General features: G+C 38.3%; 1 protein-coding gene across 3 annotated transcripts in view; it reads left to right on the plus strand.

Annotated features, from left to right (window-relative positions):
* The first annotated feature begins 215 nt into the window (after positions 1-215).
* Positions 216-17,052, plus strand: part of NEXN (nexilin F-actin binding protein) — a 64,647-nt gene continuing 47,810 nt past the window's right edge. Inside the window, exon 1 of one of the 3 annotated variants that reach the window (XM_049875606.1) lies at positions 216-388. The gene's annotated coding sequence lies outside the window, so the exon portion shown is untranslated. The remainder of the gene's footprint in view (positions 389-17,052) is intronic. The other 2 variants (XM_049875607.1, XM_049875608.1) reach the window with 2 other exon arrangements.

The following is a 17,052-nucleotide window of genomic DNA, read 5'->3' on the forward strand; positions in this document are numbered from 1 at the left end:
GGACCGAGTGCCGGGCGACAGGCAGGTTCTGGTGAAAAGTTGGCAGCCGCTACCGTCCCCCTCGCCTGCTTTCCTCCTCGCCTCCCCACCCCTCTCCGGGCGATTCGGCGGAGGTGGGGGGGTGGGGTGGGGAACTGGCCTTGTGTTTTGGAACAGCTGCAGCCGGCGCTGGGCCCGCCTGGAATGCAGGAACAGGCTGCGCACCAGGACTTTTATGGAAACTTGCTGCTGGAGACCGTGGCGGCGGCGGCAGCCAGAGGGCTCCCAGAGGCTGGAGCAGCAGCGGCAGCAGCCGGAGCGCCCAGACCCCTGCCGGCACTCAGGCGCTGGACGCACACAGCCCCTCCGTGCGCCAAGGAGGACATCGCTTCTAGCCGGCTCCTGGCGGGTGAGAGGAGTGGGGGAACGTGAGGCTGGGGCGGCGGGAGACAAAGGTGTCGGGTGCCCTGGTTGGGTACAGAGGCTGCAGGGACGCGTTCCCGGTCTCCTGAATGGGCTCAGCTGCAGGACCGGTACGGGTCGGGCTCCATCCAGCTGTGGCTACGGGCTGGTCCCCGGCCGGAGCGAACTGGCCCTCGGAATTGCGACCTTCGGCCTCTGCGAGTGCGGACGAGTCTGCTTCGTTGGCTCTCGGCGTTAACCGGCCTCTGGCTTCTGGTTGCGATTTTCTTACCCCGCTGCCCTGGTTTTTCTCCGCCTGCGCCTTGACCGTTGAGTTACGGTCCTGCAGGAAAGGAGCCCTCCGTGAGTGGAGTGGGTGCTAGTCCCTCTGCTGTTCCCTTGGGATCCGAGCAGGTAAAGTTCACAGTTTTCCCGGGAAGGAGCACCCCCGCCACGTGCCCGCCGCGGACTGGGTCTCAGCTGCAGTGTCTTATTTTTAAGAGGGATCATTCTTGATCTGACAGTGTGAAGTCAGGGGAGTGAAATGTAATTCAACAGCTCATCATCTACGCCCTCCCTCCAAACTATTTATTTTTCCTGATTCTGCCTGAGGTGGAGGAGCTAGATAGAGCTGAAAGTTGAAGTGACTGAAGAATATAGCCACCTCTTGAGACCTCCCATGTCTATTTGCTTTTTGAAAACGGCGAGCCATTCCAATTGTGTTTGTAAACTGTGAAACGCACTACGAATGCTAAAGATGTATTATTTTTGGCATTTGTATAAAAAAAAAAAGTTGAGAGGCTAGTTGATTGTTGCAGTGACTCTCAGATCTTCGTTTGAGGTTTATTGAAGGTCTACAGTGTGCCCTGAGAGTTGGAGAGAGAGATAACAAGGTAAAAATAGCATAAGGGTCTGTCCTAACAAAATGTCTGTCCTTGGGAAGGAGGCAGGTAGAGAAAAGAAGTAAACCATAATAAAAAAAAAGAAATTAGTTGCATGAGCAGAGCAATGGCAGCATTATTCATCAGCTAAATTTTGTCAATGGATTTATGTAACAGAGGCCTATTGGCCTGCCAGTCACAACAGAACTATGTCTTGGATAGTGCGATTAGGTAAACTTAAGTATTTATACCATCTTAGTCATACATTATTAAGTGGACCACATAACCCCCCCCCCCAACACCCCCCCCATACTATCCATTTACAGGATAAATTACTGCATAAGAAGACTCAATGTACTTAAAGCTCTGAAATTCTTTTGAGTTTGGGGGTATTGGTAAGGTAGAAAAATGCATAATTAATTAAATGAGGGAAAGAGGTCCTTGGGGAAGGATATTCAGTATAAATGAACTTTGATTATCTAATGTAGCTGGTTAAGATTCTTCCTTATAGTTGTTACCAATCCGTTTTTGAAGATATTTTTATTTTGACCCTGCTTCCTAGGAATAATTTAAGGAAAAATTGGTGCAATTCTGTCTTTCATCTGCAACAACTTTAAAGAGTTCTAATCAAAAACCACAAAATTCTTTTAACTTCAGTTTTCTTCATTACAACTATGATGTAATTCAGTTTTATTAGAAGATACACACTTTTAAATGTATTTTAAACTGAAATGTAGTGAATAGCAAATTTTCCTGCTCACTTTAAAATGAAATCTATGCTATTTTTGAAAATTTGATATGTAAGACTGATCATTGTCAAAACGTATGTCATGTTGAGATGACTATATTTAGCATCAAGAAAGGAATGCATTATCTAGGTTTTTGAACAGTTTTTTTCCGCTGAAATTTTCCTTGATGTATTTAGGTTAGGGTTTCACTTGTGAACAGAATGAAAACTGAGTGTGTATATTTGGAAAAGATTAATTGGGGACTGAGATTACTTAGAACCCTGAGTGGCCTGAAATGACACACTTCATTTAGGAAAAAAGTAAAACCTACCAGCTATCTTTGGAAATACCCAAAAGGCAAAGAAAAGTATTATTTAAATAAAAATACTCAGGGTTGTATATGACTAAAAGAAAACTGCAATAAATGTAAAAAAATATGTAAGAGATGAGCAGATGTTTAAAAGTTTATATGAAGAAAGAGGACTCTTAATACGTTTTATAGTATGTAGGCCACACACACACACACACACAAAACCATCTTGGTAGACTATTTCATGATTTAATGGAAAGCTGACCTACAAAATTCTTAGCGGTTTCACATACTTCTTTTTTAATTGATCTGTGGTCCACATTACCTGTGTAGCTTCTTTCTTCTGGTTTGTAATTGCATACTTATATTTAGATATACTTAAAATTGTTGTCTTTTTTTAATTTAAATATCCAGTTCATAGTTTGGCTTAAGTTATGGTGATGTACTTTCCACGCTATAGAGTGAGTGGTTCTTTACCCCCAAATCCAACTTATTTAATTTTTAGTTACAAATGTTTTTAATCATAAAATTAGTATGTCGTCGTTGTTGTTAGGTACCATCCAGTCAGTTCCAACTCAGTGAATCTATGTACAACAGAACTAAACACTTCCTGGTCCTGCACCATCCTCACATTAAAAATTAATATACCCATGTTATATTTGTAGTTAAAAATTATGGAGAATGGAAAAGGGGGGCTTTAAAATTTGACATACCTACTGTTAGTATGGAAACCTTGGTAGCATAGTGGTTAAGTGCTACGGCTGCTAACCAAGGGGTCGGCAGTTTGAATCGCCAGGGGCTCCTTGGAAACTCAGGCAGTTCTACTCTGTCCTGTAGGGTCGCTATGAGTTGGAATCAACTCGATGGCAGTGGGTATGGGTACTGTTAGTATTTTGATATATTTCCTTCTAAGTCTTTTTTCCACGCATGGGATTTTTTTCCTTGCATTGTCACATCTCAGTGAAACAACATACATGAGAATATCTGATGTACTGTCTGCCATATAGTCAGGTGTCCAATGGGTGGTTCTTTTTCTTTCTCCTCTTTTTCCTTGCCATCTCTCCCTTTTTGCTCTCAGATTAGAAGACAGGTAGATCAGGGGCTAAAAACTAAAAAAAAAAAAAATTTTTTTTTTTTTAAAACTGGCAACCAAAAAAGCCACTTCCAACCACAGACCTGCTTAAAAATCAGAACATTTTTAATAAAAATGTGGATTTCCAGCCACTCTTGAAAAATTGGAATATCTGAGCAAAACTAGGTCCATATTCCTGCATAGTAACTATAGAACTAAATAGTGGCTGCCTCCTTAAATGGGGCACATGTACTCCAGTTTGACATAGTCTCCACATTCCCTACAGTTAGTTATTACTCAGTGACATTACCAGTCGGATCCTAAGCTCTTGAGCATGCAGTTCCATGATCTAAGTACTAGGGCAAGTCTGAAGCCAGGTTATGACAGAAAGTCTGCTGGACTTGGCATTATGAACCTGGACTTTAAATGTTGTAAATTTATTTTGGTTAGCAAATCTCCTAAATAATGTGATCATGAGAGTGGGGAAGAAGTTACCATTCATTGACACTAATTGTTAAGTGTCAACTAGAGCTGGAAGGGACCATGTGTTGCTAACCAAAACAAACCAAATAGTTTAACTGGTGGGATTTTAGGTAGCATAGAGGAGATATTTCTGGGAAAGAAATCTTTCCCAGGATCTCTTAAATGATTCTACTCTCTCCCCATCCTGGAAATGTTTAGAAGAGATTTTGTCAGGCCCCTAGAGCTTAACCATAAAGGGGTTAGCTACTGTTTTGCCTTCTCACCCCACCAATTTCTTTGGAGCCAGAGGCCTAGGTCTTCCCATTCCTAGCTCTATCTTTCAGTGAAAGGCCATCTTCCGCTTGCAGAGAGGTGCAAACAAGCCCAGACTCCTCCCTTAATTACCACATCCGTTTGCTTGAGAAGCCAACTTCCTGAAGCCCAGAGTTTCTGGTTATTTATGATACCTAGTTTAACCTAAACCCACCCTCATTTTATTTTTATTTTCCATTATTATCATTATTATATGGTGCATATATATCATCAGCACTCCTTTTGGAGGTATCAGTCATAAGTCTAATTTGGGCCGATGTTGGATCAATTTTCCTGTTACTTCTTTGTCATTGGTTTACTCTTAAATATGTATTGAGCTTGTTCTATGTCCTGGGTGCTGTATGAGTTACTAAGAATATAGAGAGAAAAAGAGCACAGTTCTTACTTTTCAGTGACTCACAGTGTGATGAATGTACTTTGAAAGGTATCACATGCAGTCATATGAATGCAAGGTATTATAAACTATACTTACAGAAGAATGGTAGGGCAGGTTGAAATTAAGATTCTTCTTGTCAGTGAGGAGTTGTGTATTAGTAGGAGAAGAAATCTCACTGCTTCAAATAGGTGCAGTAGGATCTCATTTCAGATTTTTGAATTGTGATGAGGGTTATGACAGATTTTGTAGTTTTTTTTTTTTTAAAGTATAAGGTTGCAACCTTGATTAATTAAATGTAATAGAATTATATTTAAATTTTTATTTCTTGTACAAGTCAAAAAAAGATGAAAATTTAGGCTCACTTCTTATGGTGCTCAAAAGAATTTTTTTTTTTTGGTTCCAGTTAAGTGTACAGTTAAGTATCCCATTTCAAACATTCTGTAAGTTGAGACCAAGAATGTGCTTGAGTTCAATGATACGCTGACTTCAAAGCTGTCACTGCCTTGACAATTCTGTTCTCCTTGAAGAAGGAGATGATGATATGTTAACACAATGAAATAGTTATTGTAGGTGATAGAGAGCTACGATTTAAAATTCTTTTTTTGATTCCCAAATTATTTGCTATTCTTGTACTATCTTAATTGCATATCTAAAATATCAAGGCAAACTAATTAAATTTACAAAAATTGGAGGCCAAACATAGGTCCAGTCAACTTCTAGAACAGTAATATTAGCACACATATTTTAATATAGATCTGTTGTCCTTAGTATTTTATTATACTTTTGATGTATATATTTTCTCACAGCTTGAATCTCATTATACTGCCCAACCTGGAAATTATTTTGTAGCAACTACGCTTGAAGCATATTTTATCAGGCCATTAAGTCATTTTTGAAAACTTCATGAAGCCTATCTCACTATTACTATGCCAGGTGACACCAATATTAGTGTTACCTTTGGGCATATTATATATAAATACCCTTTTAAAGTCTCATGTGCTTAAAAATTAGGTAAAAATGGAGAATGATAGAGTGAAATGTGTAGTTGCCTCATATTCAAGAAACCTGGAGTCTAGCTCCTGATTCTGCTACTAAACAGTTTGTAACCTTGGAAAGTCACTAAATCTCTTTGTGCCTTAGTTTGCTATGGCAAATGAAGGGGCCTAAGTGATCTTTAAGGTCCTTATATAAAGAGCTCTGAAATTCCATGATTCTTAACCTGTGCGTAATCAGACCCAAAATGTATTCCTGCCCGGAAGTAAAACCTGTCCAAAACTGAACTCGTTTTCTTTTTTTGCGAGGAAAACAGAAAGTAGCAAGTTTACTATCTGTGCAGATAAGGAGCAATATGGGGTCTAGCGACCAGAAGACCTTGAGCTCCGCGAATCACCTGGTGGATTCGAACTGCTGACCTTTCGATTAGCAGCCATAGCTCTTAACCAGTATGCCACCAGGGTCTCCAACCCTGACATATAGTAGGGGCTTACTAATTATTTGTCAAATAAATGGTTGAATGGGTCACCACGTCCTGTTAATTCCACTTCTAAAATGTCTCTCCCAACCTTTCATTCTTATTGCCAGTGTTCCAGTTCAGGCCCATATTGTCTTTTGCCGAGACCGTTGTACTTGTTCTCCTCCCTCTAGTCTTTCCCCACTTTACTCTAGCTTCTGCACTGCTACCAGTCTGTCTCTCTTTTCCTTTCTACAATACATATCTGATCGTCACTATTCTGCTTAAAAAATCCCTTGCTGCATCTTCATTGCCTGTAGGATCAAGTTTAAGCTTCTCCTTAATGTGGCATCTAGGGATCGTCCCAGTCTGTCCATAGCTTGTCTTTCTAGTTTTATCATAGATTCACTGGACAGATTATAGATTCCTATAATGGTTCTTCAGGCATTGGTGCTTTTGTTCACGTTGATTCTTTTGCCTGGATGCCTTTCCCCTTTTCTAGCTTGTGAAATCCTACTTATCCTTCAAGGCTAACGCAAAGGTCACCATCTCTGTGAAACCTTCCTTAACCTCAGCTTTTTCCTTAACCCCACCACAGTCTTTTCCATGTTATTATACCCAAAACCCATTTCTATAGTCATATATATATAGTCCATATATATATATATATATATGGAAACCCTGGTGGTGTTGTGGTTAACTGCTATGGCTGCTAACCAAAAGGTCAGCAGTTCGAATTCACCAGGCACTCCTTGGAAACTTATGGGGCAGTTCTACTCAGTATATAAATACATATACACTGCTAGTATAGCACTTACTACTTTGTGTTATAATCAGCTGGTCCCTTCTATTTTTCCCACCCATCTCTTATTCGTTTTGTATCTCGTTGCCAGACATGATATCTGGCTCATAGTAGATTCTCCTTCTCATGAAAATACAATACATAAATACAGGCCTGATATGGGAAATTTGAAAAAGATACATCTTTTTTGATAAATTGTGTATAGACTATAGTAATATCACAATAGTTCTTCTGAAACCTCTGGTGGATATTTGGTTGTCTTCATTTAATTTGAATATTTAATATGCTGGAATGGCTTTACCAAATCCCTTTATCATCCCAGCCTTGTTTATTTTGAGCAAACTTTTGCTGATGAGCCATGTGTTCACCCTTATCTTTTGGTCATTGTTTTCTGTCCTTATCTTTGTTAACAACTTAACTGGCTTGCCTGGGATCTCAAACATTGGAAAAGTTCAATGAGGCCGAGTTGTTGTGCCACTACTGCCCCTTGAAGGTGGCCAAGGACAGTGCATCTGCCTGCTCAGACTTAATCACTTAATGCTAGACTGAGAGAAGTCTGTGAGATTCCAGAAGTAAAACCGTTTGGCATTCAGGTCGCTAAGTATAGGAACTGTTCAAAACAAATCTTCATTTAGCATTCTAAAATACAGTGAGGGAGTGTTCAGTCTTGGGGGTCCCCAAGATTATTCAGGAGTCCACGAAGTCCTTTCTTATCCAACAGCTAATCTGTATAAGGTCATATTCATATACTACATCCAAAACACTATACCACTGTAATTTGAATATTGAAGCACATATGAGAATGTACCTGTCCTTTTTTTTTTAAATATAGGAGCATGAATATTGATTTTATTTTTAATGAAATTTTTTATTTTCTTTCTTTTTTAAAGAATAATATTTTACTGTGTTTTCAGTGAAAGTTTACACAGCAAATTAGGTTCCCGTTTAACTATTTCTGTATTGTTCAGTAACATTGGTTACATTTTTCACAATGTGTCAACATTCTCATTATTTCCATTGTGGTAGTTCTTTCTCCTGTAATCTAGTTTCCTTTCCCCCTCCCCTCCTTACTTCTCACCTTTGCCTTAGAAGTAGACATTGACTGTTCGGTCCCATATAGATGATTTTTTAGAGGAGTGCAGTACTCATGGGTGACATTGTTTATTTTACTTTATCTGTTTTTGAGCTGAAAGATGTCCTCCAGGAGTAGTTTTGTTCAAAGTTTAAAGGGTATCTGAAGTTGGTAGTCTCAAGGGTTTCTTTAGTCTCAATTGGTCCAGTAAGTCTGGACTTTTTAAGAATTTGAGTTCTGTTTTATATTTTCCCCCTGTTCTATCAAGGTCCATCTTTTGTGTCCCTGATCAGAACAGTTAGTAGTTGTACCTGTCCTTTATTAAACCTGATATTAAAGAAATTTGCAAAAATATAAAATAATGCCACTCTTCTTACTAATTAATTTTTGGAAAATATAGTTATTTTTCATAAAAATTTTGTTTTTGCTTGTATATAATGGGTCTGTTGTTAATTTAAATGAATGAATATATATTTGTAATATTTCCTTTTTGATTTCTTAAACATTGAATATCTATAGATATAATCCATATATCGCATTTTTACACAAACAACACTCACCTTTCTATTCGTTTGCTGGCCCTGCCCAACCCCTAGCAAGGTATTTTCATAAGTGAGCTATGCTAATTTTTTTTTTATACCAACATGTGGAAGAGAATTGGCCTGGTGGTACTTGTGAGGGTGCCTTGAAGGGCAAGGCTGCGACTGGTAAACAAATGCAGAAGACGTGCATTATTTGCATAAAAATCCTGAACCCAAAAAGTTTGAGAATCACCACTCTTTTTCTTCCAGTGAGGGTATTTTCTTTAATATATCACAAACTTTCAGATGTTACCTAGATAAAGCATTTTCCAAACTAAATGTGTAAGCCTTATTATATTTTTGGTAACTATTTTTTATCCCATCTAGACTATGCCCTCCATACATCTATACACCTTTGTTTATATTGTAGTGCCTTACACTGTAGCTAGAGCATTATAGAAAATGTTCAATAAATGTTGCTTGAATAAACAAATAAGATTTATTCATTTCAGCTTTAATTTCTTCATCTTTTTCCATTTATTCTTAGTTCTGTTATACTCATCAGCTTTGAATCTATGAAATAACATGCATAGAGTATGGCACATAATAGGGATTCAATTATTAGTTTCCATCCATCTCCTTTATTCAGTATAGAGGCTCTTCCAGGTGTCTCCTCTGTTGTACAGTTTTTAAAAAGTTCTTACATTTTATTTGTATATATAATTTAGTTTCATTAATGACCTCATCAAATGAAAACTCATCAAAAAAATTTTTAAGTGAGTTGTTACTTTAAAGTTTTCCCAAGAGAGAATAAAAGGCAAGAGTTATGGGTTTTGATTGTGGGTATATTTCTGAGGAGACAGGAAGATGTGGTGCATAGTAACTAGGAGTTACTATGAGTGCAGCAGGTGTATGATTTAAATGGGTTTCTGGGTAGAAAGTACTTGTATGTTATGCTAAAATAGATGTTGCACAAAATAAATAAAGGGGACTTTCTATTGTTTAATAAGACAATGGAAAGACTGATAGGTGTTGAAGTTTGGCAGTGGATATTTGGGAGTTGGTTATATTAGTCTCTCTAATTTTGTATGGCAGATTCTCACCTTCCAGGCAGGAGACCAGAGTTTGATTCCTGACCAGTACATCTCATGCACAGCCACAACTCATCTGTCAGTGGAGGCTTCTATGTTGCTTTGATGTTGAACAGACTAAGATGGACTAGGAAGAAAGGCCTGGCAATGTACTTCTGGAAACCAGCCAGTGAAAACCCTGTAGATCATGACAGTCTGATCCACAGTTAGTCATGGGGATGGTGTAGGACCAGGTGGTGTTCCGTTCCGTTTTAATGGGGTTGCCATGAGTTGGGGGCTCACTTGATAGCAGCTAACAACAACAATTTTGTATATGTCTGAAATTTTCCGTAATAAAAAGCTAAACAAAGAAGATCAGTTAGATTAATATATCTGAGATATTTTACAATATAAAAACATTTTGAAAGCTTATATTAACTACATCTGGAAGACTAAGCACATTTGAAAGTCTCAGAGACTGAAGAAGAAAAAGGATTTATGCTTAAGGTAAAGTGGAGAAAATCACCATTTCTATTGTAATTAGTTTTGAAAAATACTTCATTGGTAAAGAAGTGCCTTAGGAATAGTCTTGGAGGTGAAAAAAGGCTGTTGAATTTACTTGTCTAGGTGGAATGGTCTTTTCTATCACCTCATATGCCTGTGAAAGGTGAATAATAAAAAAGGAAGACAAAGAAGAATTGATGCATTAGAGATGTGGTATTGGTGAAGAATATTGAATACCACGGACTGCCAAAAGAATAAACAAATCAGTCTTAGGAGAAGCACAACCAAAATGTTCCTTAGAAGTGAGGATGATGAGACTTTGACTCACTTAATTTGGACACGTCATCAGGAAAGACCAATTGCTAGAAAAGGACATCATGTTTGCTAAAGCAGAGGGCCAACAAAAACAAGGTAGAGCTCAGTGGGATGGATTGACACAATGGCCACAACAATGGACTCCAACATACCGACAATTGTGAAGATTGCACAGGACGGGGCAACATTTCACTCTCATACATAAGGTCACCATAAGTCGGAGCTGACTCAATGGCAACTGTTATGGATTGATTTGTGTCCCCCCCAAAATGTATGTCAACTAGTTAGGGCATGATTGTGTGGCTGTCTACCATTTTGTCATCCCATGTGATTTTCCTGTGTGTTGTAAATCCTACCTCTATGATATTGATGAGGCAGGATTAGAGGCAATTATGTCAGTGAGGCAGGACTGAATCTACAAGATTAGGCTGTACCTTGAGTCAGTCTCTTTTGAGATATCAAAGACAGAAGTGAGCAGAGAGACAGGGGGACCTCCTACCACCAAGAAAAGAGAGCCAGGAATGAAGCACATCCTTTGGACTCAGAGTCCCTGTGCTGAGAAAATCCTAGACCAGGGAAAGACTGATGACAAGGACCTCCCCCAGAGTCGACAGAGAGAGAAAGCCTTGCCCTGGAGCTGGAGCCCTGAATTTGGACTTCTAGCCTCCTAGACTGTGAGAGAATAAGTTTATGTTTGTTAAAGCCATCCACTTGTGGTATTTCTGTTAGAACAGCACTAGATAACTAAGACAGCAGTGAACAACAACAGGTGGAAGGTCAAAGAATGAGAGGAGACAGGGAACACAGAGTCTGAAGGAACCTGCAGAAGGGCTTGCAAGCCCAAATGAGAATTTTAATTCTGATCTATGATGTACCATGCAGTTAATGTCCTCAGAGTTGGAGTGATAGACTAGTGTTAGGGAATGCAGAGAGGCAGAGATTGAAGTAGATGAGTGGACAGCTGGTGGACCTGGATGAAGGCAGAAAGAATGTGGCCTACAGTATTACCCTACAGCACGAAATCAAAAGGATCAGGGCTAGAAGTTACTCTGGAAGTTTTTAAACCTAATTTCAATAATAGTGTATGCTTAAAATCATTATTCTGATAATATGTATCAGTTAAGAGCTTTGAAGAACAAACTCTGTTAAAATAACTGCCCTGTAGTAACAAGCTAATTTTATGTCATCATCACACTTAGACTCTGGTAACTATTGAAAAGGTTTGATAATTTGAAAGTGTTTATCAGGATTCTGAGGTAGGAAAAAACTGTTTACAGTGAATACTTTGGATTTTATAGCCTTCTCATTTTGATAGTGATACACATGAATACTAAATATAAACGAGTCTTTCTGGTAAGCATAACTATATGAAATTGGAGGAAGAGCTGGGGCTTCTGTGCTAAATAAAGCAGCAAATGTGACAAGTTCATAGATTAATGAAATGTTGACTGATAATATATGTAAAAAGCATGAAAGTGGGAGAGTTTAATGCTTTTTACATATATTACCAACAGAAGATTTTAATATAGTATAAACAGCTCATTAAGAGAATAAAAGTTGAGCCAAAGGAACAGGAGATTTTCAGACTTGTCATTTTTGATGATTACTGCATGGATACTGAATATCTTTCCATGATGGTTTTGAGGTTTATTTTAAATTACAGTTTATTATTTAACAAGCAATGAGCCTGGCGCTGAAAGGGAACCGATCCCCTATAATCTGAGAAGGGAGCATAAAGTCTACCAGATACACAGTTGAAAATCTGAATGGAAATAAGAGAAATGCAGGATGTGGATTGAGAGTGGCAGTCTTTTTGATCTTAGGCTATCAGGTATGGTTGATGTTGAAGCCCTACCTGTGCCTGCAGATAGTAAAGCAGGCTGGGCCACTTAAAAATACTGATCCAAACCTTTTGTTGAGAGTTTTTGCCAAGAGACTTAGCTCTATGAGAACAGGAACAGTGTCCGTCTTATTCACTGTTGTGTTCTCAGTGCTTAGTAGAGTGCCTGGCACATGTTGTTCACTGCTGTAGAGTTGGTCCCAACTCATGGTGACCCCATACACGATGGAATCAAACACTGCCCGATGCTGCACTATCTCCACAATCCACTGCAGATCGGACATTGTGACCCCTAGGGCTGTCATTGGCTGATTTTAGGCAGTAGACCACGAGGTCTTTCTTCCTAGTCCATCTTGTTAAGCATCACAGCAACACACAACCCGCTGATAGATGGGTGGTGGCTGTGCATGAGATGGATCGGCAGGGAATCAAACCTGGGTCTCTCGCATGGGAGGCAAGAACTGTACCACTGAACCACCAATGCCTCATGCCTGACACATAGTAGATGCTTAATAAGTATTTATGTAATGAATGACATATTCTATTTAGCCTGTAACTCTGCATAAGGATGATCATACATATATCCACACAGCACTTAACTGTTTATAAAGTACCTCGCCTTGAAGTTGGCAGGATTTCTCATTCAGCAAACAATTATTATATATTCTTTCTGTATGCCAGGCACATGCTAGCTGCTGGGATACAGTGTATACAAAATACAGCTTACTGTCAGAGAGTTCACACTCTAATAGAGGACATGGTCAAGAAAGTGGGTTATTACAGCATATTATGGTAAATGCTACAATTGGGGTGTTATGGCAGCACATAGGAAAGGCATCTAACCTAGTGTTGTGGAGTCGAGGAAGACTTACAGAAGAAAATGACAATTTATGTAAGAACTAAAGGACAAGGACGAATTAGCTCAGTGAAACAGGAATAAAGACATGGGAAGAACATTTAAGCCGAGGGAGCCGGCTGTGCAAAGGCTTGAGGCGTGCCAGTATTTCAGTATGGGCGATACAGTGAGAAGGAGAAGTGGATAGAAATGAGGCTAACAAGATAGTTTTAACTACCAGTGTATATTAAACCACTAAAGAAAAGTATAAAAAAGAGAAGAAAAAAGCAAAAACTGAAACCTGGGGGCAAACAACGTCTAAGAGGTGGAGAGAGGCAAAAAGCCCTCAAAGGAGACAGGGAAGGAGTGGCTGGTGACATGAATGAATAGGGAGAAAATGATGTTTTGGAGCCAAGTGAAGAGAATTTCAAGAAAAGAGTGATTGACAGTGTCAGATGTAGCTATGAAGATCAGAAAGAGGAAACTGTCCATTTTATTTGGCAATAGAGTGAAAAAAATTATACCTTTTTTACATATGAAACTGAAGTTCACAGAAGTTAACTGGCTTGTTTGAGACTGCACGGTGAATAAACGTCCTCAGCAGAAGCCGTAGCCAAGTGTTTCCGCCTCTAACTCCAGTGCTGCTTCCACCATCGTGGCCTTCTTAATGTTTTTGAAAAATCAGCAATAAACGGAAACATTGCCATTAGGATATTCATTCTCAAGTAATTAGATGAAAAGTTTTGTTGATTATAGCACAGGTAAAACCTTACAAACTGGATGTTACGCCCCACCCCAGTTGTACTGATATTATACCGATCAGCATAATATAATGGATAAGAATGCAGATTCTGTAAAGACTCTATAGTCAGACTGACTCATTGGTTATGTGGCATTGGGCAAGTTATGTGACTTTTCTAAGTCTCAGTTTTCCCATCTGTAAGAAGATTTCAAATCCTATTAAATAAACTCCAAGATATTATTCTTGTATTAATGCTTTTATCCAATTTTAAAATGATGGGGTTCAAAACTTATGAGGAAGGGTTTGGTAATAGTATTTAAAAGGTTGTCATGGGGCGTAAAGGAAATAATGCATGTTAACCACTTGGCACATTGCTTGGTACATTAAAAAAGGCTCAATAAATGTTAGCTTAGATTAACATTGTCATTAATTTTATTCACATTGTCATCAAAGGATGCACTTTCAAAATAGTGGATTTAGGCTGACAATACAATCAATGACTGTGGAAAAGAGTTCTTTGGAGTGCAGTTCATAGGCCAAATGGAGTCAAATTCATACCTTTAAATTTAGTTTAACATAGATAGACCATTGAGCTAGCTAAACTGTTTATTCCAGGAAGAGTCACGTCTCTTCTTAATTATCCACAAAGCAATCTTGTGAATATTTATTCTCTTGATTTTTGATTTTTTTTCCTCCAACATAAAACTGTTTAAGAGTAAGAATCCTAAGTGTTGCAATCTACATCTTAAAAGTAATTCCAGAATACAAAAAGCTAATAAACCACCAAATAGAAAATGGTCATGACTTATTTTGCTACAATTTTTTATCCTCAAATGGCAGAACAGAATAAACTGTCAGCAGTTATAAGTTCTAATTGCTTGCTTATATTTTAACCAAAAATAGTTAAGGCTAATACAGTTCAAATTTTTACTGACTTTGAAAATGAACAGAATACTAGAATGACCTTTAAAAAACTATTTTAAGTGGTTTTACTCATTGTATATTTAAAAAATTAATCTTATTTTATTCTGAATCTATAAATAAGCCAAGATATAATTTGAGGATTTGAAAAATTAAATTAAGAGTGTTAGCTGATTCATTTATTCTCCAGGACTACCCTTGACAGGCTAATTCTTCACTGTCACCAAGCCACTCAATTTTCTGTTCATTTCATTGGTGGTGGGGGTAGGGAGGGGGAAGCTGGTAGTGGTGGTGGAGGCTTCTTAAGTTTCCTTCTGGCCAATTAATTCAGCTAAAATTATCAGTCCCTATGATTCCATGTGAGATTACTCAGGTTCTTCTCATACCCTTTGGTATTACTCTTTTTAAAAATACACAAGTTATACGTGTTTATATGCTTACTGGTATGGAAATGTAGGTTTTATGAAGAGGGTAAATTATAGTCAGGGAGACCAAGAGTAATGAAATTAATCAAAATTATTAGTACCTCAGAATGTTAAGTACTCAGATAATTCAAAAATGGTTACAGCAGTTCATCAACAGGGAATTGCCAGAAACTCAAGTCGGATTCAGAAGAGGATGTGAAAGGAGGAATATCATTGCTAATGTCAGATGAATCTTGGCTGAAAACAGATAATATCAGAAAGATGTTTACCTGTGTTTTATTGACTGTGCAAAGGCATTTGACTGTGTGGATCATAACAAATTATGGACATTACAAAGAATAGGAATTCCAGAACACTTAATTGTACTCATGAGGAACCTGTACATAGACCAAGAGATAGTCATTTGAGCAGAACAAGGGGATACTGTGTATTAAAATCAGAAAAGGTATGTGTCATGGTTGTATCCTTTCACCATACTTATTCATTCTGTACGCTGAGCAAATAATCCAAGAAGCCGGACTATATGAAGACGAATGTGGCATCAGGATTGGAGGAAGACTAATTGACAACCTGCTATATTTAGATGACACAGTCTTGCTTGCTGAAAACGAAGAGGACTTGAAGCACTTACTAATGAAGATCAACGACTATAGCCTTCAGTATAGATTACACTTCAACATAAGGAAAACAAAAGTTCTTAAAACTGGACCAATAAGCAACATCATGATAAATGGAGAAAAGACTGAAGTTGTCAAGGATTTTCTTTTACTTAGATCCACGATCAATGCCCATGGAAGTGGCAGTCAGGAAATCAAATGATGGATTGCATTGGGCAAATCTGCTGCCAAAGACCTCTTTAAAATGTGAAAAAGCAAAGATGTCACTTTGAGGACTAAGGTGCGCCTGACCCAAGTCATGGTATTTTCAATTGCATCATATGCATGTGAAAGCTGGGCAATGAACAAGGAAGACTGAAGAAGAATTGGTGCCTTTGAAATATGGTGTTGCGAAGAATATTGAATATACCATGGGCTACCAGAAAAATGAACAAATCTGTGTTAGAAGAAGTACAGCCAGAATGCTACTTAAAAGCAAGGATGGTGAGACTTTGTCTCACATACTTTGGACAGGTTATCAGCAGGGACTGGAGAAGGACATCATGCTTGGTAGAGGGTCAGTGAAAAAGAGGAAGACCGTCAGTGAGATGGATTGATACAGTGGCTGCGAAAATGGGCTCAAACATAGCAATGATTATGAGGATAGGCAGGACCTGGCAGTGTTTTGTTCAATTGTACATAGGGTTGCTATGAGCTAAAACTGACTAGATGGCACGTAACAACAACAACAATGTTCGGTATTATTCTAGAGGTTTTCACATACGTTATCTCACCAAATCAAAACTCAGAAACAACAGAGCTAGAATTTGGGTTTAGGTATGACTAATAAATTGTGGCAATCCAAGTATGAAGTGTTAAAGGCTTGCATCAGTATGGGGGCAGTGGAAATAGTGATGTAATACATGAGAAAATTTGCAAGAAACATTAATCTTGACTATTAAAATTTAGGTGATAACAAGAATGAATAAAAATAAGATTTAAGAAGCTATGAAAATGAAAGATATGTTTTGTTGGTTATACAAGAAGAAATACCTAATAGTTAAGAGAACACAACTAGAGCTATTTGTTATTCTTATAGGAGGCACATAGATTACTTATAATCCTTGGTTCATGACACACTCTCATCCATGCATGACCTGCTTTTATTTAGTTAGCTGATTATAGCACTCACAGACCCACTAAACAACAAATGTTAGGACCTATTTAGTAACTTACATGGATTCATTTCCCACCTACTCTATCATATTGTCTCCTTTCCACAAAGAAAACTAAAGCCCCCAATGACTTCACCGGGGAATTCTTGCAGACATTTAAGGAAGAAATAATACCAACTCTATACAAGCTCTTCCAGAAAACTAATGAGGAGGGAATACTTCTTAACTCATTCTATGAGAG

Source organism: Elephas maximus, chromosome 3 (genome assembly GCF_024166365.1).
Source record: "Elephas maximus indicus isolate mEleMax1 chromosome 3, mEleMax1 primary haplotype, whole genome shotgun sequence".
In the NCBI taxonomy this organism is placed as follows: Eukaryota; Metazoa; Chordata; class Mammalia; order Proboscidea; family Elephantidae; genus Elephas; species Elephas maximus.